Below are 26,466 nucleotides of genomic sequence, written 5' to 3'. Positions count from 1 at the left end.
CAATGTCTTTTTCTTTAATGTTTTAAAGGACTTAGTAAATAAAAACCTTCTGCTTTTAATTATTTTTTATCTGTTAACTTGTCATTTCACATTTTAAGAATATTCTTATAAACTGTTTTACAGATATTTTTCCCTCAAAAAGGTTGGACTAATAGGCAATATATAAACCTAAAATTAAAATTTCCTTAAATTTTTCCCTTATGCCCCTCAAACACATTCCAATATGTGACAAACAAATCATTAACTGAGAACTTAGGTAGAAAAAGTGAAGAATTAATTCGAACAGTTGACAGGACCTTCTACTTTGTCTAGAAAAGGACTATCTTGTAGTAAGATATGGACTTATATTAGCAAGTCACTAGAAAATAAACATTAATCCCAGAAGTTCTCAGGCTCTTTCCCTTTGCGGAATTTCTCAGTGACCACTGTTGCTTCAACTCCTTTCTGTCATGTTTCAAGTCAGTAACAATGGCATGTTTTCACTTGGGGTTTTAGTCTCCACACAGCTCAGAGTGGAAAACCCTTTCATGACAGAACTTTCGCCCCCTCCCTGTAAGTATGAATGCTTACATGAACAGAACTTTCTCCAGGGTTGTCCTCTTGAGTCATGCAGGTTTGCACTCAGCAAATCATACTAACCCTTAAGCCCTCGGCATTCAGTAAAACAGGCCAGGCCCTAAAAACCAACTTTGATATTTCTCTTGCTCCATCTTCACTTTTTCCTTCTAATGCCAGTGTCTCTCACAGTTGCAGGCCTCAGCTGCACCAAATAAAGATAATAAGGTAACTGGCTTACTACTATTGCTATTACATTTCTATCACCCAGAAAATATTCTATTCCAAACAGAACTAAAACCAAAGCATGATTTTATCCAAATGTAAAAGTTTTCAGAGAAGAAATGTCAGCTGTGACAGATATTGGATTAGTTTAGTCACAGGCTACCTATGGTTGATGACCTAAGTTCTAATGGTTCTTTTGGATGACTTTGTGAAACTCTTAATTTCATTTTTTCTGATTATTTTAATACAGCTTTGGAAATTATATAATCACGAAAATTTTGGTTTGTACATCAAAAATAATGTGAGTGGCAAGCCATGATACATAAAATACATTTTATGACTGCTCTTATGACTGCAAGGTTTTGGCATAACTTATAAAGAATCGCAGGGGTAACAACTGCATTTTAACATAAGAAGCACATTAATATGCAGGTTTAGGTAGAGGCTGATCATTCGTTTCTGCCTTCCCAGAGTGGCAAAGGTCCAGAGCATCTGTCACCTGTGGTGGCTACATCCCATCTCCCTGACTCTGCCTACTCTCTCTATATATTATTTCCACCCTGGTTATATTCTGTTAACCACTGGCTGAAAACAGCTTCTTTATTAACCAATGACAATAAAATATTTTTTATTATCTAGCATACAGAGAGGAATCCCACATCATAGCAGGTGATGTTATGTTATTATATATTAGAAATATTAGAAAGCTTAGTCACAAAATAAATGCTGTGCAAAAATTACTAATTATTTATAATAACATATAAACAATTATGAATAAATTATACAAACTAATGTAATTCACTGCTATATTTTCAAAGATGCATTTGTTATCCAGTAACTGTTCTCTTAACTTTTTTTTGTTCCCAGCCTCTATCATGGGCATCCTTGCTAATAAACTTTCTGCTTTCTATTTGAACATTTGAAAACCATATTTTGATTGTGTAACTTGGATGTACAATGTATTAGCTAGCAGATGTTTCTCAGAAAAAATACCTGACAAGAAACCTCAGTGAAGGGTGGATTTGCTTTGGCTTACAGTCTGAGGGCACAGGTCATCACATCGCATCGCAGTAGGTGAGCTACATTAGCGTCTGCACTGGGAGAGCAGGGATGAAGCTGGAGTTCTGCTTGCTGATTTTGTCTGTTGATGCAGTTCAAAACACCACTGCATGGAATGTTTTTGCTCATGTTTATGGTTGGTCTTCTTCCATCAACCAACCTGACTGGAAACCCCCTCATAAACATGACAATATGTTTGATTCCCGGTAAGGATAAATTATTTAAATGTGGCAATCACTATTGGCTGTCACAACTGTTCTTCCAGTCTTTGATTAGTTTGGACTAAAGTATTATAAGTCTTATACTAGAGGTATTCAATACGCCACTGGGAAAAAACTATAACTAATTTTTAGTTAGTGAGGGTTGATAGAACCAAATTACTTGTTGTTATTATTATATCTATGTCTATTATAATACAAATTCTTTTCATTAGTGTGAATTATTTTTAATTATATAGTATCATATCATTTTTGTTTTCATTTTTGAGAATATAATCACATCATTTCTCCCTTTCCTTGCCTACCTTTAAATATTTCCATACACCCTATCTGTTCACCAAATTCATGGTCCCTTTGTACGTTAATTGTTGCTAAATGCATATATGTATATGTATGTGTATGTATGTACATACATATTTAGAAATAAAACCTTCTCAGACAGTATAATGTCATTTGTATGAATGTTTTCAGGGCCGACTATTTGGAATGGATTTCTTCTATTTGTAATTTGATGTCTTCTACAATGGGGAAGACTATTTTTCTTACTCTCAGCATTCTTTAACTGTTTAGATGCTTTGAGTAGGCTTGGGGTCTCATGAGTCTTCCCCTGTCCAGTTTGGCATGTCGGTTGTTGTTGCCCTTGCTCAGCTCATGTTTAGGCTGTCGCCTTAGTGAGACTATGTGTATAGCTTCTCTGTACTACTCTCAGTCCACTCTCATAGCGAAATCCCTAATCCTCTGGACTTTGCATTCTTCCTGCCCCTTTTCATCAATGTTCTCTGAACCTTATGTGCAGGAGTTGTGCTGTGCATACATCCTTTTAGACTTGGTTCTACAAGTCTGCATTTGATTGCTTGTGGTTTTCTGTAAAGGTCAATGTTGAAAACAGATATTTTCTTTATCAATAGTTAGGACCAAACTTATCTTTGCATATGAGGACAGATGTGTAGAATGCAGTTAGGGCTTATATGGATTCATTAAAGTGGTAGTGGTAGGTTCTTCTCCAATATCCATGACTTTTGTAGGCTTGATATTTGGATAAGTTTATAGTCTGAGGTATGATTCCTTCTTGTTGAACCACTCTTTACGTCAATCAGAAAGATTTTGGTTACAGCCAAGGTATGTATGACACTACTTTATACTTAGGGTTATCATGTCATGCTAATCATTTTCATGATTCATAAATACTATGTAGGACTGCTGGCTACTCCCCTCTGTTGGAAGCATGCCTGGCATCTTCTGGTAACACAAAAGATAGTTATTATGGAAAATTCATTCAGAACACTTCCAACCCAGAAACTTTTGGTTCCCGTGTCTGAAGTGCTTGGACTCCTAAGCAATTTAGTTTAGGCCTCTATTGGCTGTATGTTTTGAGATTTTCTTAAACAATCCTGGCCAAAAATTCAGAATATGGCTTTCTGTGTCTGGTATTGGGGTTTTTGCTAGGTGGTCTTTAGTTAATAAAGGAGGATTGTCATCACAAATGAAAAAAACTTAATTTAAACTATTTATGTATATTTATGAGAAGACTTACCTGTATCATAGTTTTGGTTTTTGTTTTCTTGTTTTGTTTTGTAAAGAATTATTCAAAATCCCTATTATTTCTTCACATTATTATTATTATTTTACCCTCCTCCCTCCTTCTTCTGTATTTACCTTCTTCCCTCTTCCTAATTAGAGCCGCCAAATTTTTCCCTTTTGACAATCAGATCACCTGTACCTTGATATTACTCTCACAAGTGCTTCCCTATTCCCCTGATCTAGCAATTGTCACTTTGAAATTTTCTAATTTTTATAATTATTCCAGAATGTGCACTTACATCTCAAGATTTGGAGCAAGGAGCCACTGATGAGAGAGAACCTGCAAACCTTGTCTTTCTGTGCCTGGAATAGATCACTCAGTATGATCTTTTCTAATTTCAACCATTTACCCTCAAAGTTCGTTGTTTATTTCTCTTTCCTTTACAGCTGAATAGTATTCCATAGTGCATATATACCATGTTTACATTGTTGGTTGAAGATCAATGAAATTGTTTATTTGCTATTGTGGGTAAAAGAGCAATAAACATGGCTGAGCAAGTATCTGTAAAGAATGATACCAAGTCCTTTGGGCACATGCCAAGGAGTGGAATAACTGGGTCATACGGTGGATTTAATTTTAGCTTTTAGATTCTCCACATTGATTTTCCAATAGCCTAAATCAGTTTGTGATCCTATCACTATTGAATGAGGGTTCTCTTTACCTCCTACCTCCTCAAGAATTTGTTATTCATTGTGTGGTGATCTTTACCATTCTTACTGAGGAAAGATGTATTCTCAAAACTGTTTTGACTTATGATTAACAACTTGCTGGTGATAGGAGCATTTTTTGAGATTTTTTTTCTTGGTCATATTTTCTGTAGATGTCCCAGGGATATTTTTATTGAGTCATTTGTTTATTTGTTTTATTTTGTGTTTGTATTGTTTGAGTTCCTTATATATTCAGGTTATTAACTCTTGTCCAGTATATAGCTGAAAAAGATTCTCTCCTATTTTGTGGCCTACTTCTCACCCTGTTGATTATTTCCTTAGCAGTGTAGAAACTTTCTAGTTTTATGAAGTCTCACTTAATCATTTTTTGGCCTTAATTCTTGAACAAATGGAGTCCTGTTTAAAAAAAAATCCTTTCCTATACCTGCATCCTGTTAGCTACTTCATTTTCTTTGTGGTTCCATTGTTTGAAGATTCACATTTATATCTCTGATTCAATTGAAGTTAACTTTTGTGCAAGGTGAGAGATATGAGAGATACATATTTGACTACATTCTTCTCACGTGATAATCTAGATTTCCAATATTGTTTCTTGAAGATACTTTCTTCTTGATTATATTATTGACCTATTTGTCAAATATTAAGTGAGTGAAGTAAATGTGTACTCATGTTTAGGTCTTGACTTGTTCCATTGGCCTGCTTGTCTTGTTTTTTTTTTTCTCAATACCATGTTGTTTTTATTACTACGACTCTGTATGTCTTAGTGTCTACAATGGTAATATCCACAGTATTATTATTTCTTCTGAGAATTTTCTGAATCTTCAGTGTTTCATGATTCCATATGATCTTAAAATATTTCTTCTAATTTGTGAAGAATGAGATGGAGATTGGGATTAAGCTGAAGTTGTAAATAACATTTGGTAAAATGGTGATTGTTTCTCAGTAGTCATTCTGCTAATACATGAACTTGAAATGTCTTTCCATTTTCTAGTGATTTTTCCTATTTCTTTCTTCAGAGGTTTAATGTTTTCTTTGTATCTGTACTTCACTCCCTTAGGCATTTTTATTCCTAGGTATTTTATTTTCATTGAGACTATTGCGAAAGGGAGTGTGTCCATGCTCTCCTTTGTATGTTTGCTGTTGGCATGTAGAAAATATATTGGTTTATGGAAGATGGTTCTGTATATCCTACCACACTGTTAAATTAGTTTATTTTTTTAGGTGTTTTCTTACAGAACTTTTGGGATCATTGACATATTAGTATTATATATGTCATTTGCAAATGTGAATAATTTTACTTATTTCCATTTTTATATCCATTTAATTTCCCCCCTATGCTTTATTTTTCTAGTTAGTACTTCAAGCACAATATTAAAATTGGCTGGAAACAGTGGACATTTCTGACTCATTTTTTTTTAACTTCACCAGGGCTGCTTCAGAATTTTCTCTATTTCAGATGATATTGGCTAGGGGTCCTTAGGTGGCAGTCCAGTGTCTGTGAGCTCCTAGGAGCCCAGATTAAAAAACACCTTCCACAATGTGCCTGAATACAAGATTAATTTAAAAAAATCAGTAGCCCTCATGTAAAAAAAAAATGATAAACAGGCTGGGAAAGAAATCAAGAAAACAATCCTTTCATAATAGCAACAAATAATAAAAAATTTCTTGGTGTAACTCTAACCAAGCAAGCAGAAGACCTATATGACACTAACTTCAAGTCTTTGATGAATGAATTGAAGAAGATATCATATGATGGAAAGATCTCTCATGCTCGTGATCAGTAGGATAAAAACTCACTGCTGGGAAGCTAGCTACAAAGCAGTTTGAAACCCTGTCTATTCTCATTTGAAATACTTTTCCTGTTACATTTTATTTTCCTTCAGCACTTAAACTTAGTATTTATTTACTATTTTTTCCTCATGATTAATGTTCCTTTCTGTTTTTTGTGGTAGTGAGTATTGAATCTGGCACCTTAGTTATACTAGGGAGGTACTCTGCCACAAGCTAAACCCAACCCTCTGATTAATGTTTGAAAAACACTGCTCTTAGGGCTGGAGAGGGAGGAGGAGAGGGAGTGGGGGGAATGGGAGGGTATTGGGAGGAGATGCGGAAGTGAAAACTTTTATAAATTAGTAAAAAAAAAATAAAAAATTTAAAAAAATAAAAAATTTAAAAAAATAAAAAATTTAAAAAAAGAGAATTTTTTTTATGTATTTGCTGAAAGCGGCAACAAAACTGAAAATCAAGAACCTTTGGTTACACACGCTCTTCTATGCTGCTGCACAATTCTGCTGTCCACAGATTCCTTTACTCCTCCAATTTTCCCTTGCATGCCTTTTGATGAGAGAGATTGCACTTTGGTATCCATAATCTCAGGTGATGCAATTATTTAGCCTGTCTGAAATAGACTATCTATTCCTTAGTTCCAATTCTGAAGCACTAGCTTAAATTCCCATTAAGGGTAGCACTGTCTAAAACCACACTGAGATTCTTTGCTGTATCCTTAGTCACCTTGTTTCTATATATAGACTTCAATCATGTCAGATCTTAAGTTCAAGCTTAGGAAGTTTATTTCATGCTCCATTCATGATATATTATTTATGGTTCATATAGTTGTACATAATTAGAGCATAAATCTATGACTAATCTAATAGCACAATTGATTCTAAGAAGCAAATAGTTATAAATTATTTTTAAAATAGTTATGTACTTGATAGATAAATATTCTGATACAGCAATGGCAAAAACCACTACAGAACAGTGAAAACTGTGTATAATTGCTCTGAACTTTAGACTAAAGATGTATACATGTTTGATATCAATGAGTCATAGGCTGAGCAAGAGATACAGCAGAACGTGTATCTAGTTAGACATTTAGCTGTTGCAGTGAATGACTCCTATTCACGTTATAACCTAACTGTATGGTGTTCTGCCAATATTTTGCAGTCGTATATTTCTTGAGTTTGTATACACATCTCTAGTGAGTATGATAATCATATTGTAGGTTCTACAGTCACATGAATGCTAAAAATTTTAACTTGAATGTCGTTCATTCAAGTTGCTTTTGATTTTGACACAGTAGTAATTTTTCATGTATAGATTTTTAGACAATACAAAATCAATTAACTCACATCAGTTTTCATTTTCAAACTATTTTTGGTTAACAGCTAAATATTTTTAAGAATTCATAAGCTAACATTTTTATAATAGAGATTGCTAAGAATTTGATAAATCACAATGATATTGTATCACAAAATAATTGACATATACATATGTTAGCATAACAAATATAAAGTAAAAATTTAAAGAAAAATAAAAATAAATATAAAAAGTCAATACCAAGCCTGTTATGTAAATAGAAAAGGTCTTCAGTGTGCCTTAATAGTTTTTGTCAACTCAGAATTATTTATTGAGCACTCAATATAGCCCAGTTCCTCTTCTGAATGCTAATTATGCAGAAACAAATTCTAATCGTGGGTACGTTAATTGTCACACAATCAGATGACTGTATTATTGGAAAAAATAAGGGCTAATTTGATTCAGGAAATGATAATTATGCTAAGATAACCAAGGAAAGAAAGAAGAGATCAAGTACAACAAATAGAAGGGGAAATGAAATACCTGAGAAGATGCAAAACTGGAGGAAGATGCGATGCTAAATTTACGGGAAAGAGCTGCTACTGGGAAAGAAGAGACACTATCCATCGTCACTGACTCTCCGAAGAGAAGTAGATGACTCGAAGAAAATAAGAAAGGCAAGGTTAGAGTATTAACACTCTAAGGACCTGTAGTTCAATACCTGCCCCCCTCCAGTTTTAGATAGAAGACCTCCATTTGAATATTAATTGTAGGAATAACATGATCAAAATATCACATTTAAGAGATTTATTTGTTACAGATAATATAGGAGCAGTCTTCGCAAGAGGCCACTCTGGGATTATTGTTGCCATCACCCATATGGGAAAAAAAACATGCATTGAGTTGAATGAGATAGATGACCTCCAGATGGGGTTTGGGCAACTAGTTGATACGTAGGTTTTGTATGTACATAAATGCTCAAATTTTTAAAAATTTTCTCTTAACTAAATTATAAAGCTTCTTTACATAATTAATGTATTGTATAAATGGACACAGGAATAGATCTTAAGCAGTGCTCCGTTCCTGAAGTATCTCTTGTGGGAAATCAAAAGTAACTTGGAGGCCCATGAAGAGAATTCCAAGTGCTTGTTGAAAATTTGAAGAAAATAAGTCATGAATCTTGTGACCTCAATTTCTTCAAAAACCTGAAATTTTTCTTGGAATGTGATTTTGTACGCCTCATGGGCCTAGCAGATAGGAGTGAGTTTACTTTGAATTATTCATTGCTTTGCTATTTTTATTTGCTTATATACTCTGAAACACATGTTTTGTCACATCTATCTTGACTCTGCCTTGTGATTGTACACTTTTGTCACCTGACTCTTAATCACCAGAATATAAATTCTCTGATGCTCTGAATAAAGTTGGGTATTGCATGAAATTTTAGTCTACTGCACTTATAGGACTCATGCTCCCAGCTTCCACCACCTCCAGAAAGGAAAATAATGACCGAGTCCTAAAGAGGACTTGGTGCTTTTTGAGAGGAGCTGGGTTCACTTTCCGGACACACATGATGGCTCCCAAGCATCTGTATCTCCAGTTCTAGGGTATTCAATACACTATTTTAACCTCCAAGGGCACCAGGCACTCATATATACAAGTATGCAGAAAATTAACACACATAAAATTTAAAGCAACAATTACAAAAAAACAAAGCATAAAGTTAAGAGAGAATTAGAGGGTTGATTTAGGCGTTAAGAGTACATATTGTTCTTTCAAAGGACCTGAGTACAATTGCCAGCAGCCACATAGGGCAGCTCACAGCTGCCTGTAACTCTAGTAACCATCTTCCAGCCTCTATTGGTGCCCACACAAAGGTGTCTTACACTCTTAAATATATGCATTTATTAAGAAAAATAAAAATAAATCTTAAAATTGGATATTTCCGAGTAAGAAATTGACAATTTGGTTAAGAAGAAAAAGTGAACGTAAGTATTTAGAAAGTGGTCAAAATATCTTTGGGAGCCTGCCTGCCTGTCCGGGAAGGGAGCACAGCCCCCCCCCCCAGCTTCTGCAGCAGGGTCTTTGGTGTTCCAAGGGACCCCTCCCCTCCCCCCACTGCTGCGGCCCCTTTGTCTCCTGAGTCCTGGGAAGACCAGCTAGCCCTGTTGCCCTGCTGAGCAGTTCTTCCCAGAGAGGTGAGTGGGTGCTCACCGGGGCAGCCTGCCTGCCTGTCCAGGAAGGGAGCACAGCCCCCCCCCAGCTTCTGCAGCAGGGTCTTCGGTGTTCCAAGGGACCCCTCCCCTCCCCCCGCTGCTGCGGGCCCTTTGTCTCCTGAGTCCTGGGAAGACCAGCTAGCCCTGTTGCCCTGCTGAGCAGTTCTTCCCAGAGAGTGCTGAGGAGCTCTATCCAGAGAGTGCTGAGGAGTTTCATCCAGAGTGGGGGAGATGGGCAGGCGCCAATGCAAGAATTCCTCCAACAACCTGAAAGGTAACATGACATCGCCAGAATCCAGGGAGCTCGAATCTAGAAGAATTGAACACCCTACTCCAGAAGAAATAGAAGAAATCGACTCTAAGCGCTTCTTTATGAAAATAATAGAGGAACTTAAACAGGAGGTGAAAATCTGCCGCAAAGAAATGGAGGATAAGTATAACAAAAAAATTGAGGAAATGAGTAAAGAAATGGAAGAGAAATATACCAAAAAGTTTGAAGAAATGAGTAAATCCGTAAATGAAATTCTGGGAAACCAAGAAAAAACAATCAAACAGGTAATAGAAACAGTTCAAGATTTGAAAACTGAAATGGAGTCAATGAAGAAATCACAAACCGAGGGCCGGCTGGCTTTGGAAAATCTGGGTAAACGAACAGAGACTTCAGAAACAAGCTTAACCAATAGAATACAAGAGATAGAAGAAAGAATCTCAGACTCTGAGGACACCATAGAGAAATTAAACACTCTGTCCAAAGAAAACAGCAAATCCAACAAATTCTCATCACAAAACATTCAGGAACTGTGGGACACAATAAAAAAACCAAATCTAAGAATAATAGGAGTAGAAGAAGGAGAAGAATTGCATTTCAAAGGTCCAGAAAATATACTCAACAAAATTATAGAAGAAAACTTTCCCATCCTAAAGAACGATATTCCTATGAAGGTTCAAGAAGCATACAGAACACCGAATAGACTGGATCAGAAAAAAACATCCCCTCGTCATATAATAATCAAAACACAAAGCATTCAGACTAAAGAAAGGATATTGAGAGCTGCAAAGGAAAAAGGTCAAGTAACTTATAAAGGTAAACCTATCAGACTTACACCAGACTTCTCGATGGAAACCATGAAAGCCAGAAGGTCCTGGATAGAGGTACTGCAGAAACTAAGAGACAATGGATGCAAACCCAGACTACTTTACCCAGCCAAGCTATTGTTCACTATCAACGGAGAAAACAAAATATTCCAGGATAAAAACAAATTTAAACAATACGTAGCTACTAATCCAGCCTTACAGAGAATACTAGAAGGAAAATCACAACCCAAGAAATCCAACATTCCCAACACTGCCTACATTAACTCAGACATCTAGCGACCCTCCACAAGCACAACTCAAAAAAGGAAAACACATACACGCTACTACCCAAAAAAATGACCGGAGTCATCGATCACTGGTCATTAATATCACTTAATATCAATGGTCTCAACTCACCTATAAAGAGGCACAGACTTAGAGATTGGATACGAAAACAGGATCCAACATTCTGCTGTCTACAAGAAACACACCTCAACCACAAAGACAGACACCTACTCAGAGTAAAGGGTTGGGAAAAGGTTTTCCAAGCAAATGGTCCTAAGAAACAAGCGGGTGTGGCCATTCTAATATCTAACAAAATCGACTTCAAACTAAAATCAATCAGAAGAGATGGAGATGGACATTTCATACTCATAACAGGAACAATTCATCAGGAAGAAGTCTCAATCTTGAATATCTATGCCCCTAATATAAAGGCACCCACATATGTAAAAGAAACTCTTCTAGAACTCAAGGCAGTCATCAAACCACACACACTAATAGTAGGAGACTTCAACACTCCTCTCTCACCAATGGACAGGTCAATCAGACAGAAACCTAACAGAGAAATAAGAGATTTACTGGAGGTACTGAATCAAATGGACTTAACAGACATCTATAGAACACTCCACCCAAATAGGAAAGAGTATACATTCTTCTCTGCAGCTCATGGAACCTTCTCAAAAATTGACCACATACTTGGTAACAAAGCAAACTTCCACAGATACAAAAAAATATTAGTGACCACCTGTGTCTTGTCAGATCACCATGGATTAAAATTAGAATTCAACAACAATGGTACTCCCAGGAAGCCAACAAACTCATGGAAGTTGAACAGTCAACTATTAAATCACCCCTGGGTCAAGGAAGAAATAAAGAAAGAAATTAAAGTCTTCCTTGAATATAATGAAAACAAAGACACAACGTATTCAAACCTATGGGACACAATGAAAGCAGTGCTAAGAGGAAAGTTCATAGCACTAAGTGCCCACCTAAAGAAAACAGAGAAAGCACACATTGGAGACTTAACAACACACTTGAAAGCTCTAGAAAAAAAAGAAGCTGATTTACCCAGGAGGAGTAGAAGACTGGAAATAATCAAACTGAGGGCTGAAATCAACAAAATAGAAACACAGAAAACAATTCAAAGAATCAATGAAGCAAAAAGCTGGTTCTTGGAGAAAATTAACAAGATTGACAAACCCCTATCCAAACTAATCAAACGGCAGAGAGAGAACTTGCAAATTAATAGGATCAGAAATGAAAAGGGGGACATAACCACAGACACAGAGGAAATTCAGAGAATCATTAGATCTTATTACGAAAGTTTATATGCCACAAAGTTGGAAAATGTAAAAGAAATGGACATTTTTTTAGATAAGTACCATATACCAAAGTTGAACCAAGACCAGGTGAACAATCTAAATAGACCTGTTAGTCGTGAAGAACTAGAAGCTGTTATCAAAAATCTCCCTACCAAAAAAAGCCCAGGACCAGATGGTTTCAATGCAGAATTCTACCAGAACTTCCAGGAAGAGCTAATACCTATACTCCTTAATGTATTCCACAATATAGAAAAAGAAAAGTCACTGCCAAACTCCTTTTATGAAGCTACAGTCACCCTAATACCAAAACCACACAAAGACACAACCAAGAAAGAGAATTACAGGCCAATCTCACTCATGAACATCGATGCGAAAATTCTCAATAAAATACTGGCAAACCGAATCCAAGAACACATTAGAAAAATCATCCATTATGATCAAGTAGGCTTCATCCCAGAGATGCAGGGAAGGTTCAACATACGCAAATCTATCAATGTAATCCATCATATAAATAAACTGAAAGAAAAAAATCATATGATCATTTCATTGGATGCTGAAAAAGCCTTTGACAAAATTCAACACCCATTTATGATAAAGGTGTTGGAGAGATTGGGGATACAAGGATCATACCTAAATATAATAAAAGCAATTTACAGCAAGCCGACAGCTAACATCAAATTGAATGGAGAGAAACTCAAAGCCTTTCCACTAAAATCAGGAGCACGACAAGGCTGTCCACTCTCTCCATACCTCTTCAATATAGTGCTTGAAGTTCTAGCAATAGCAATAAGACAACATAAGGGGATCAAGGGGATTCGAATTGGAAAGGATGAAGTTAAACTTTCGTTATTTGCTGACGATATGATAGTGTACATAAGCGACCCCAAAAACTCTACCAAAGAACTCCTACAGCTGATAAACACCTTTAGTAACGTGGCAGGATACAAGATCAACTCCAAAAAATCAGTGGCACTCCTATACACAAAGGATAAAGAAACGGAGAGGGAAATCAGAGAAACATCACCTTTCACGATAGCCACAAACACCATAAAATATCTTGGGGTTACTCTAACCAAGGATGTGAAAGACCTATTTGACAAGAACTTTAAGCCTTTGAAAAGAGAAATTGAGGAGGATACCAGAAAATGGAAAGACCTCCCCTGCTCTTGGATTGGGAGAATCAACATAGTAAAAATGGCAATTCTACCAAAAGCAATCTATAGATTCAATGCAATCCCCATCAAAATCCCATCAAACTTCTTCACAGACCTTGAGAGAACAATAATCAAGTTTATATGGAAAAACAAAAAACCCAGGATAGTCAAAACAATCTTATACAATAAAGGAACTTCTGGAGGCATTACTATCCCTGACTTCAAACTCTATTACAGAGCTACAGTATTGAAAACAGCTTGGTATTGGCATAAGAACAGAGAAGTCGACCTATGGAATCGAATAGAAGACCCAGATACTAACCCTCAAACCTACGAACACCTAATTTTTGACAAGGGAGCTAAAGGTATACAATGGAAGAAGGAAAGCGTCTTTAACAAATGGTGCTGGCATAACTGGATGTCAACCTGTAGAAGAATGAAAATAGATCCATATCTATCACCATGCACAAAACTCAAGTCCAAATGGATTAAAGACATCAACATCAATCTGTCCACTTTGAACCTGATAGAAGAGAAAGTGGGAAGTAGTCTACAAGATATAGGCACAGGAGGCCACTTCCTAAGTAGGACCCCAGTAGCACAGACAATAAGAGAAACAATGAATAAATGGGACCTGCTGAAACTGAGAAGCTTCTGTAAAGCAAAGGACACTGTCAGTAAGACAAAAAGGCTGCCTTCTGACTGGGAGAAGATCTTCACCAACCCCTCATCAGACAAAGGTTTGATCTCCAGAATATACAAAGAACTCAAGAAACCAGACACTAAAACTCTAATTAACCCAATTAAAAAATGGGGTAATGATCTGAACAGAGAATTCACAACAGATGAACTTCGAATGACCAGAAGACACTTAAGGTCATGCTCAACCTCCTTAGCGATCAGGGAAATGCAAATCAAAACCACTTTGAGATACCATCTTACACCTGTCAGAATAGCTAAAGTTAAAAACACCAATGATAACCTATGCTGGAGAGGATGTGGAATTAGGGGAACACTCATCCATTGTTGGTGGGAATGCAAACTTGTGCAGCCACTTTGGAAATCAGTGTGGCGGTTTCTCAGGAAACTGGGAGTCAACCTCCCTCAGGACCCAGCAATTCCTCTCTTGGGAATATACCCTAGAGATTCCCGAACGTACTACAAAAGCGTTTGTTCAACTATGTTCATAGCAGCACTATTTGTAATAGCCAGAACCTGGAAACAGCCTAGGTGCCCCTCAATAGAAGAATGGTTAAAAAAGGTGTGGAACATATACACATTAGAGTTTTACTCAGCGGTAAAAAATAATGACATCTTGAATTTTGCATGCAAATGGATGGACATAGAAAACGCTTTACTGGGTGAGGTAAGCCAGACCCAAAAAGAGGAACACGGTATGTATTCACTCATAAGTGGTTTCTAACCATAATTAAAGGTCTTTGAGCCTATTATTCGTGATCCTAGAGAAGCTAAATAAGAAGACGAACCTGATGAAGATTATTTAGCTGTCCGCCAGGAGGTAGGAAATAGTCAAGAGTCCCAGGTAACCTTGGGTGCATGGGAGGGGGGTGGGAGGGTTGTTGGAAGGGGAAAGGATTAGAGAGAAGGGAGTAGGGGAGGAATGGAGAAAGCTCGGTTGACCGGGATGGGGGGGAAGGGAGGATGGATGAATGTGGGATCAGGGAAGAATATATTTCAACTAAGGGAGTCATATTAGAGTTTACAGGAAACTTGATTATATATGGGATCCCTGGTCCAAGGAGAGATCCCCAGATTGTTCTCTGGACAGAGGAGGGGGTGCCTGAACCGGCCTTGGCCCGTGACCATACTGATGAATATTTTGCTTATCACCATAGATCCTTCATCTGGCGTTGGATGACGATACAGATGGAGGCCCGCGTTGGAGCACCGAACTGAGCCCCCCAAGATCCAAATGAGGAGCAGAAGGAGGAGGAAAATGACGAAGGACTGCGAGGGATACTATCTCCCACTGATACAAGGGGTCGGATCTAATGAGAGTTTACCAAGACCAGATGGACCGTGACTGAACGAGCATGTGATCCAACCAGATTCTCTGAATGTGGCCGGATTTTCTGAATGTGGCTGGCCTGCAGTCTTTATGAGAAGCCATTGACAATGACACTGGGACTGGTTTCCTCTGCATATACTGGATTTTTGGGATCCAGTCTGTTTGGATGCTCACCTTCCTGGACCTGGAGTGAGGGGGGAGGAACTTGGACTTCCCACAGGGCAGGAGACCCTGACTGCCCTTGGGGACAAAGAGGGAGGAGGAGAGGGAGGGGGGGAGTGGGAGGGCATTGGGAGGAGGGGCGTAAATGGAAACTTTTTATAATTTAATAAAATTACTTTAAAAAAAATAAACATTAAACAAAGAAAAAAAAATATCTTTGGGAGGTAAGCTAGCATGGCTGAGATTCCCATCATTGGAAATTCATGATTTTTGGACACAGAACCTATGTGTGTCTTATTTATAGTTCTATATTCTCTCACAGAAACACCTGAGTTTGACCAGTGCCTGCGCTCAGGAGTCCTGGATTTCAGCTGCTAGTAACTCCTGAGCTAAGTTTCTTCCCGTAGCACTGCCAGCCTCTAGTCATGTATCCCAATTTGCCTCTTACCCTCACCTTTCCACTGCCAAATCTGTTTCCTTTTCTTTGTTTTAAACATTTTTTAAATCTCTCTAAACTCCTGCAAAAAAAGGAAAAAATATGTCTAAACAGTAATTTTTAGAAACAAATCTTACTGAATGACAGAAACATGTCATGTAACAATATTTTTAAAATATTTTCCAATACACAGAAATAATTAATATACATGAGAAACTCACTACTCTTTCTCAGGAACAGACTGAAAATTAACTCAAATAAGGCTTTTCTTCTGGTTCTTTCTCATGTCGCTGTATAAAGCACATTTGAAAAAATCCTGTCAATACACAGGTGGGCTAGCTTTTAAAGGAATACTCTTACATACACAGTTTCTATTTTCCTCATTTCAATGGCACACATGCAGATTATTCTCATGAATCCTGCACATGCTCTGCTTCACTACATTACTGATGAATAGAAAATAAAAGGCAGTTATTCTTCTGCCCAGCGCTGACAGCTGTAATAAAAGTGGATTCTCTCGGAGGCCCTGGCTACAGTTGGCTCTTGAGACATTATAGATTAACAGGATTCCTCATGTTTCTTCCTATAAAGATATCAAAGGCCATTTAATTTTTTAAAAAATCACCCCATTTTGGTTCAATTTCCTGGCTCTTCATGCTGCCATTTCTGTCTGAGATCAGTTCTGAGCATGCACAACCTGCTCTCCATGGCTGTCAGAATCCTTCCTCTGAGTGAAAATGAATGTCAAGGATTTAGCCTCAGGCCATCTTGAATCATTTTCAAAGGATTCTTATTCTTTCTCAAACACTGTTCCTACATTAAAAAAAAATCACAGAACAGAGAAATAACATAAGAATAACAACTCATGTATCTATGAATTATGTAATTTTTTATCCACCAGAATATGAGAGAATGATTATATGTAAGGGATTATATTATTTTTCCTTAGTTTTCAATGAAAGTTCTTGAACCTTTTGTTAGAAAAAAATCACCATGCTGAACATTGAACAAACACAGTAAATATTTGAATAAGTGGTAATTTAAATGTTCAGTAACCCAAATATCTTTGAATATTTAATTTCCAGATGTAATTAAGAACTACTGGGAAGATTAAAGCCGCAATCAGAGGTTTAAGCTGCATAGGCTGCAGCTTGTTACAACTCAATTCACTTGAGCTTCACTCTTAGAGCTTAATAGATATTGGCCCAAAGTTAAATCAAACAAAATAACTCAAGTTTTTACTTTAGTATCAATCTGTGTAATGGCTTTCATTATCACCAATACCATTGTAAGTATTACAGGCACCACAGATATTTCAGTACTTCATTAAATATGTTGAAGACCCCATGTCCTAACAGTACAGAGTATGGGTCCAGAACTGGAACTTTACACTTGAATGTAAGGTGGGCAGGGTTCAAAACCTTGTTGTCAGACATTAGAGTAGAAACAGTGTCTTTTAATCACATTAAAAGTATTTGTGTCAAATTTTGAGAACGCTATATATGTATATTACATATATTGTTCAGACTTACCCACAAAGTCTAGCCCCCTTCTCCCAACTGTGTGAGTTTTTTTTTAAGTTTTTTTTTTTTCAAAATTGACACACCTAGTCAGTTTTATACTGTCCATATACTCACGGGTGTAGACTCAAACAATGAAGTACCGTCAACCTACCTGGTATCATATCCTCCAGTAAAACTGGCAGTGTCTTCCTGAGAAGCAGTCAGTTCTCAGTAGCTCCACAAGTATGTGTGGGGGCTTCTGGGTCCCTTCCTTTCCCATGCTGGAATGTTTTCTGACTCCATCTTGTGTTGTTTCAGTGCAGGCAGCAGCCACAGTGAGTTGCTGTGAGCTCGTGGGTACAGTGTTTCCCTCTCATTGCTTTATTACCCTGCACATGTGTGTCCTGGAGGCCCCAGAATTTAGCATGTTACCATTGCTCTTATTTGCCCATAAGGACTTTGTGGTAAGACTTTATGGTATGACCTTTATGGTAAGATTCCATTTCTGAAACGTTGCCTACTCTGATTTCAGGAAAACCAAAATGGTACTGACTTAGAAGCTTCCTACCTGTTGACCAGCATTCACAGTAGTAGGAGATTCTGTGCAGGTTGCTGGAGGAGAAAAATCATCAACAGTTTTATCCAGATATGAACACTGTGAGCAACAATAATGGCTTATGTTGTGAGATAGTTCATGCCTGGTACTGTAAACACGACCATGAATCCATGACTGGAAGTCATAATCCATAGGAATTAAGCTACTACTTTCTTTTATTAAATGGATGTAGTGTCAATCTGCCCTATAAATCAGTATATTTATAACTCTAGGTTGGCATAGCACTCAGATAGTGTCCTGGATAGTTTTACATCAACATGTCACAAGCTAAAGTCATCTGAGAGGAAGGAAAATTGAGAAAATGAATCCTTAAGATAGGGCTGTAGGCAAGCCTATAGGACATCTTTGTGACTAGTGATTGGTGAGGGAGGGCCGAACTGAATGTGGGAGATGCCATTGTTGGGCTGGTGGTTCTGGGTTCTATAAAAAAGCAGGCTCATCAAGCCATAGGGAGCAAAGCAGTAAGCAGTTCCCCTCCATGGCCTCTGTATCAGCTCCTGCCTTCATGTTTCTATTCTGTTTGAGTTCCTAACTTTACTTATCCAATGATGAACAGTGATCTCTAAGTGTAAGCCAAATAAATCCATTCCTCCCCTACTTGCTCTTTGGTCACAGTCTTTTGTTGCAGTAATAGAAGCCCTCACTAAGACAGACATCAACAGAGAAGTCTCTTTGTAGAGTTGATGGCAGTTAAGGCAGAAATTTTATCTTGTCTATGTAGAGAACAAGTATTTGAAGTGATAAGCCAAATGGGGCATCTACATCACACTTTGTCACTACGAGCTTTCAGGGACCATTGTAGGGAAAGAATCAAAAAGACCATTAATCAGCTTTTTATGAGAAAATAAAAATACTGGTATGTTCTATAGCATACTTGGAATATAGTTACACCCTGTGAATCTTGCCATTATTGTTAGCACCATTATTTTGCTTTAATTTTTATTGAGTCAAGAGAATGGTATAACTTGAGGCATATTACACAGAAATTTTTAAGAAAGTCTGCAATTTTTATTTTTTGCAGACTAGTCTGTTACTACTTCCTAGGCCCTAATTATGGGATAGGATTCCTTACCTGAGGCAAGTTGTACTTCTCACAAGCAGAGTTTGATTTTTATTTACTTTGGTTATTCATGACTTCAAATTTTCACTGGTTGATAAGATAAAGGCCCCTAGACCCATTGAATTGCAATATAGTAATGGGGTTGAGGATATGGGGCTTTTCTTAATTATGGCAAGAAGAAGAAAGTCTGTTCTTTGTCCAGCTAGAATGTTCTCCCAATTCCCAATGTCTTATCTATTGTAAACACAACTTTGAGAAATGGCCAGGGTAGAGTCGTCAAGGTCTAAGGTCTTTGCATCATTAGCAATGGTGTATGGAATGCTCAAGTCTACAGTTCAGTCTTCTTTATGGCTGAAACTTTATCGTTTGCTTTGTACTCAGCTTTTATATGACTCTGGTGTTTACACAGTCAACTCTCCACATAGATTTGGTTATGTATTGTGTGTTTTAGACAAGTGTACTTACATTTATTAATATTTTGAGAGGCATCTTAACTATTTTCACAATTTAAATTGTTGTAAGAGTCACACACAGAAGAACTGGGTAAAATGATCTCTTTCTTTGACAACTTCTCTCAATCATTCAGCTGATTTTCCTCATCTTTAAAGAGAAACACAAGATCTACCTTCGTCCAAGAGGCTACCTCAGGAAAAAACAAAAACAAAAACAAAAAAACTGACATACATTTTTTTTTGCCTTTCACCAGGACATATGAAACCCATATTCTAGTTCATCATTTTTGTTCTTTTATTGTCTTTCATTATTATTGCCACAAATAAATTTTCCTTTTTCTAGACTGTAAACAGTTCTAAGTCATTGGTTACATCACCTTTATTTTCCTAACAAACTACATCATGTAAGGAGTTACTGACTGAAGAATCATGAACACTAAACAGGACCATGTTATTTTATGTTAATAATATACGATGGAAAACATAAACTGAGAAGTTAATATTGTATAAAATTCTAGCTCATAAAATCAATAGTCTTATTTGTGCAGCTTCATATATTATTGTCAAATATATCTTACTATACAAATAAGCATGCATACTTAAGTGTATCTTATCAATATGATATATTTTATGTATTTATTGCTAAATTGGTTTGAAAGGATAAACTTGTGTGCATTTTAGATTTGACATAAAACTGTACTTGACTGATTACAAAGACCAAAGCCTAGATGTGATGTGTGCATGGTGATAATTTAATCATCCACTGTTTCCTTGATATTTGCTTTTTGTTGTTTTCATAATTGTTCTGGAAGTGTTGTGTATCAATCAAATACATTTGAACATTATAACATTAAAGAAAGGTGTAACCAAGCCACATGAATATACATATATTTCATGTCTTCCTATGAAATCATAAGAGTTGTCATGCTAATTAATTCATTTCTATTCTGAAACTTGTGATAGACAAAGTACCGACAGTGGAAAAGTCTTACAGTGATTTCAGTCAACAATCAACATACTTATACTTGACTGGAGGTGAAAGAATTACACTTCATTTGATGTTTTCTATATTAACATTTATTTTTACCTTTAATTAAATAATCCTGATGTCAATAATTATACATCAGCAATTTGACAAATATTTATAGTGACATTAAAAAATAACAAATATTGGCCTATGGAGATGGCTCAGTGAATAAAGCGTTTATTGAGCAAATATAAGGATCTAAGTTTAGAACTTAGAACCCACACAGAACTTAGAACTTAGAACACAGAACCCACGTAAAAACTGAGCATGTTGCGATATATCCATAGTTCCCTGGTTAGAATTATATCTATATCTATACCTAGTCTATATATCTATACCTTTACCTGTCTATCTATAATATATATGTATATATATATATATATATATTATGTAAAGAGAGAGAGAGAGAAACACTGAAGAACCAAGATATTTAGATCCCTTTGGGATTCAAGAACCAACCAACCAAGCCTAAACAATTAAGATCTTGTTCAATGAGATACTCTGTCTAAAATACTGTAAGTTAGAGAGCAAATGGGAAAATATTCTACTGTCAAACTCAGACATCTATATATGCCCACATGGGGCATCACATCCTTCCCATGAATATATATATATATATATATATATATATATATATTCATGTTTGTGTGTTCAAATACATATATGTATATGAATATGCACACATACTTGCACCAAAATAAAATCTCAAAAATATGCATCTCTTATTACAGCATATAAACATCTGTTATAGCCAATAAAGTGTTTGTGTTTTCACAAAAATATGTCAAAGAGTACATCTATAAAATTTGTTTTAATACCAGTGTCTTAATATTCAAAACATGGCTAAAATATCATTTGTTTATTTTGGAAATAAACCTAGGTACATGCTAAAATACGTTTTCAAACTTGTACAGTGATTGTAAGGCTGGGGTTAGTATCTTCTCCAGAAGCAATTCACAACTACATACAAAACCTGAGTCCTTACTAAGTAGTAGAAATAATTGGGAATTCCAATAGCTGGAATTATGTCAACAAAATAAAGTGGCCAAATTATTACATGTGAACATGTAATGAATTTTAATGTCTTTTGTGGTAGTTGGACGTAGTATTGTTCATAGCACCATCATATTGATGGTGAAACTTAAAGTAATTTTTACCCAGTAATGAATTCTAGTTGTACTAAAAGGTATCCATAATAGTTTTAACTTGAAAAATAGTGTATAGAACAAGGTCAACATAGATCTAATTTCTATTGTGTATTTCTATGTGATAACTTATAAACAGAATCAGAAAGAGTCTTTCTCATAATTTAATAAATGGATATTTTAGAATATAAAAATTAGGAAGTAATCCAATCAAGATTACTCTTAGCTTAGAATAAATTCTCTTAGCTTAGAAATATTCATATCTAAAACCAAAGTGAAATTTGTACTAATTGCTTTATAAATGAAGATCACCACTCCTCAAGTTTATTCTCAAAGGCCAAAATGGCCAACTATAAAGGAGTTTGACAATGCTATCTGCAACAATTTATTATATCTAAGATATAAATGTAGATGAGCTTCTGTGGTGTGCTCTGTTGAATTCTATTTTATTAGCATATTCAGATTTAATTGTCCCAAATTTGGAGGTATACACCTGGTGGAACAAGACCCATGATGTTTCAATTTCTAGTAAAGAAAAATTCTCATTACTTGCAAACTTTACTCACCTTCTCTTCTCCAGAATTTTAGCAGGTAACTTTCTTCTGACTTTTATAATGTACAAATTATCAAAAGCTGGTGGCATTCTGCCAATAAAGTGAAATAGTTGTATAGACAGTGTTTCTTAATTTTCTTCATTCTTCTTGTCAACCTAGTAGCAAAACATATAATTTTAGAGTAACTGATATTTAACTTTGTTAAGAGTTTAAGCTTATAATTTGAACAATAAGTAGTTTATTTTTACTTCTCATTGCTTTAAATGTTCAAAATATGAGAGAGTTATACTGATATAACATAGTTGGAGAAAAGAAAGAGGAAGCTAGATTCTGCATTGGCACTACAACTATAGAGGTTGTAGAGAAATTCAATGACCTATGTGAGATTGTTTTAATTGCCTGATTTTTAAAGAGATGTTTTTGAGATGCTGAAAGAATATTATTGTAGCAATTAAAATTGAACAGAATGTTTAACGTTTTATGAAGTGCAGAGTGTCCATGCCATTAGAGTTCCAGGGCCAAAGCCTTAACTCCAGGAATCTCACCTGCTATTCTTGGCCTTCTGTTATCATATGTCAGTCAGGAAAAAGAAAGATGATGAATGGCATAGAAGAGTTAGTCAACATGTTGAATGGGAAGAGAAACATGTAAGTGCTTCAGGGATCTCATATCTATCTCTATGAGCTTTAAGATTAAACAAAGGAAGAACTAAGTTGTGGAGAAAATGAATAACGAGGAAAGATTAATATGTGCCTGCTTGATTAGCATCACGGCTCTGTTTTTGCACGGTGGCTTGAAAAAAATAAACAGCAGCAAAACTCCCCTTACTCCTTGAAGAGCTAAAGGGTTGACTCTTGTTAGATGGTTGGTTGCCCCTGTCTGTGGTGAAATCCTTATCAGGTGATGTCTGCCGAGCATTCTGTTCCTGGGATCTAATATTACAACCTGACTAGAACAATATCCAAAGACTCCCAGGAAACCTTGAGAATACTAATTAAGACATTATAAACTTGAGAGCATTTGTTATAGTTCTTCTTATCTTTTAAATTTAAATCTTGAAGAAAGATGAGCTGTTTTAACATCTCATGACACAGTCTTCAAAACTGTAAAGAAGAAAACAAAAATTCACCCATATCCATTGTTTAATATTTCTTTTTGATTATTTTTCCCTTCTTACGTTAAAGATTAACCTATTTGTCTTTTCATGTGTGTACTTGCTTATCTACATGTATGCCATGTACATAGAGGAACTAAAGAACAGACCAGAAGAGGGCGCTTGATCTCCTGGAACTGGAGTTAACAGACAGATTTGAGCCACCCCATGTGGTTGCTGAGAAATTAGCCCCAGTTCTCTGGAAGAGCAGAAAGTGCTCTTAGCCATTCTAGTCCTTGCTCAAGACTCATTTACTGTCTCTTAGGTAAACTCCATTGAGATACAATAATGTCACTATTAATTTAAATAAAATCCTATCAATAGAGATCAAGGAATCATTCTCCCACACTGTTGTAGAATTCTTGACACTCAGTCTTGAATGTCCTGTATTGGGGTGGCAAATCTGAAGATAAGTGAAACTCACATCCTTGAGAATCATATTGAAAAGACTATATATCCATTCTGTCTGCTAGCCCATGTTAAATTGGTCAGAAGTGAATAATGGACTTCTGTGTTAAGCCACAGAAGACACAAAGATTCACTGTAATGAGACTAGTAATGATTGACCACTAAACAAGCTAGTAGTAGAAATCTGAATGCATTTCAGATTTAAACTTTAGGACTGGAGAAATAAAAAATAAAAATAAATATTTAATGGTGATTCCAATTAAGTAAGAGTTCAGAACTTATTATAGCAATATAAAAGAACATTAACTATCTTGCTTATATTTTTACTAGATAATATTAGCTTAATAACTACAAGGAAATAGAAAATATATGAAATAAGTTACTAAATTGGTTAATACTGAATTAAACTGTAAACAGGACAGTTTTTCATTTTACCTTCATGTTACTATTACAAATTGTTTTCTTGCACAAGGTAAAAAAAATAAATTGGTTTCTGATTTTTGAATTTTTTCTTTTTTTCCCTCTTTCTGCTTCTCTTTCTTTCTTTGATGGAGTCTTCTATGTAGCCAAGAGTTACCATAATTCAATATAATTCAAGATTTACTTATAACTTACTTATAATCTGCTGCATTATCCTTGACTCTTACAATTACAGGTATATTTTCCTAATCACAAGATTTTGTTTATAAATTCAGTTTTCTCAGATGGTTTAAAAATACTGGCTCACTTCCAACACCCCCATCCCATCAATAGGACCCTGTAAGCTACAAGTCTCACTCCACCCCAAGCCATCCTATCCCACACAACCTCAGAGGAACTTTGAAACACAGGCTAACTACATAGAGAGGAACTAGAGAGAAACTCTGAAATGGAGGCTGAAACAACACATGACCAAGAGGTGAAGGATTACCCACCCAGAAGGGCACCCCACTCTCTTGATAGGCCCTACATACCAGGGAAAAAACCCAGAGCCTTCTCCCACCTGCCTCAGCTTCTCGAGCCAGCCATGAGGCAAGCTTCCTGCAGGTAGTCTTCTCCAATACCCCCACCATATCGATCAGACCCTATAAGCTACAAGCTCCATTCTGTCCACAAACCTTTCTATCCCCTGTAACCTCAGAGGAATTCTGAAACACAAGCTTCAACTACACAAAGAGGTCCAGAGGTCTGCTGCTCCAATTAATGGATCCTGTAAGCTACAAGTCCCACTCCACCCCAAACCCTCCTATCTATCCCCATGACTTCAGGGAAATTCTGAAGCACAGAATGTGTCTACACAGAGTGGACCAAGAGAGCAGACCAAGAGAGACCTCAGTGTCTCCTTGAGACACAGAGAGCAAAAGTACAGAGCAGACCAAGATCAGTTCCAAAAAGAAAAAAAAAAAACCCAGCCACTGCAAGGATTATACCAAGAGGCAAAGACAATGCTGGACCAACTGGAGGAAGAGATGGGTAGGTAGAAATCCAGAGAATCATCAGGTAATACTACAAAAAAAAAAAAAAAAAAAAAAAAAAAAAACCTTTACCCCACAAAATTGGAAAATGTAAAAGAAATGAACAATTTTTTGGATAGCTATGACACACCAAAATTAAATCAAGATCAGATGAGCAATTTAAATAGACCTATAATCTGCTAAGAAATTGAAGCAGTCTTCAAAAACCTCCAAACCAAAAAAAGCCCGAGGACAGATGGTTTCAGGGCAGAATTCTACTAGAACTTCAAAGAAGAGCAAATACCTATACTCCTCAAAGTGTTCCACATAATAGAAACAAAAGGAACATTGGCAAACTCTTTTCATGATGTTTAATCCACATATTAAATGTAACTACAAATATGTAGCTATTTAAATGAGTACTACTAGTAAAAACATGGACATGAATGTTGATGTTATTATAACTATCATAACTTCTTTTCTATTTTACTTTATTGTATACAAGCGTTATGTAATATATTTCATAATCCACATATCCTATCCTTCAATTGCCTAAAATAATACAAAAGTTAGTACCAACATTATTCCTCATCATCACTTCTAAGTTTGCCTCTCAAGCAGTTTTCATAGCTGTATTGTCGAATAAAACCAAGAGCTATTCATATTCCAACTTCCAAAAGAGATGATCGAGAGCCATCTTGAGAGCAATCTCCACAGTCTCTCCTGGGACTACTAAGATTCACTCCTGGAATCATCTCTCCTAAATTTGGTTCAATGGTAACATACTTTGTGAGTAAAAGAGTCCTGTGTATAAGTATTGTACGTCTTGCTGATGCTCAAGTTAGATGCTTTATGGAAAAGAAAGGAAGACAGGATTAATTAGAGACAATCTGCAATGACTAAAGCCTTCCAAAAGAATCCCAAATTAACAATCAGGATTGAATTCCCCTCCAGAAAATGTTGTAACTCCTTGTTTAGTGTCTGGACCGGGACTTATTCCAAGTTCATTCTTGGATATGGATGTAATAGCTTCAAAGTGATTACAATGTAGTCCTT

The sequence above is a fragment of the Myodes glareolus genome, chromosome 11 (genome assembly GCF_982192425.1).
Source record: "Myodes glareolus chromosome 11, mMyoGla1.1, whole genome shotgun sequence".
Classification (NCBI taxonomy): domain Eukaryota; kingdom Metazoa; phylum Chordata; class Mammalia; order Rodentia; family Cricetidae; genus Myodes; species Myodes glareolus.
The sequence above is the reverse complement of the archived record's forward strand: the minus strand, read 5'-3'. Positions refer to the sequence as shown.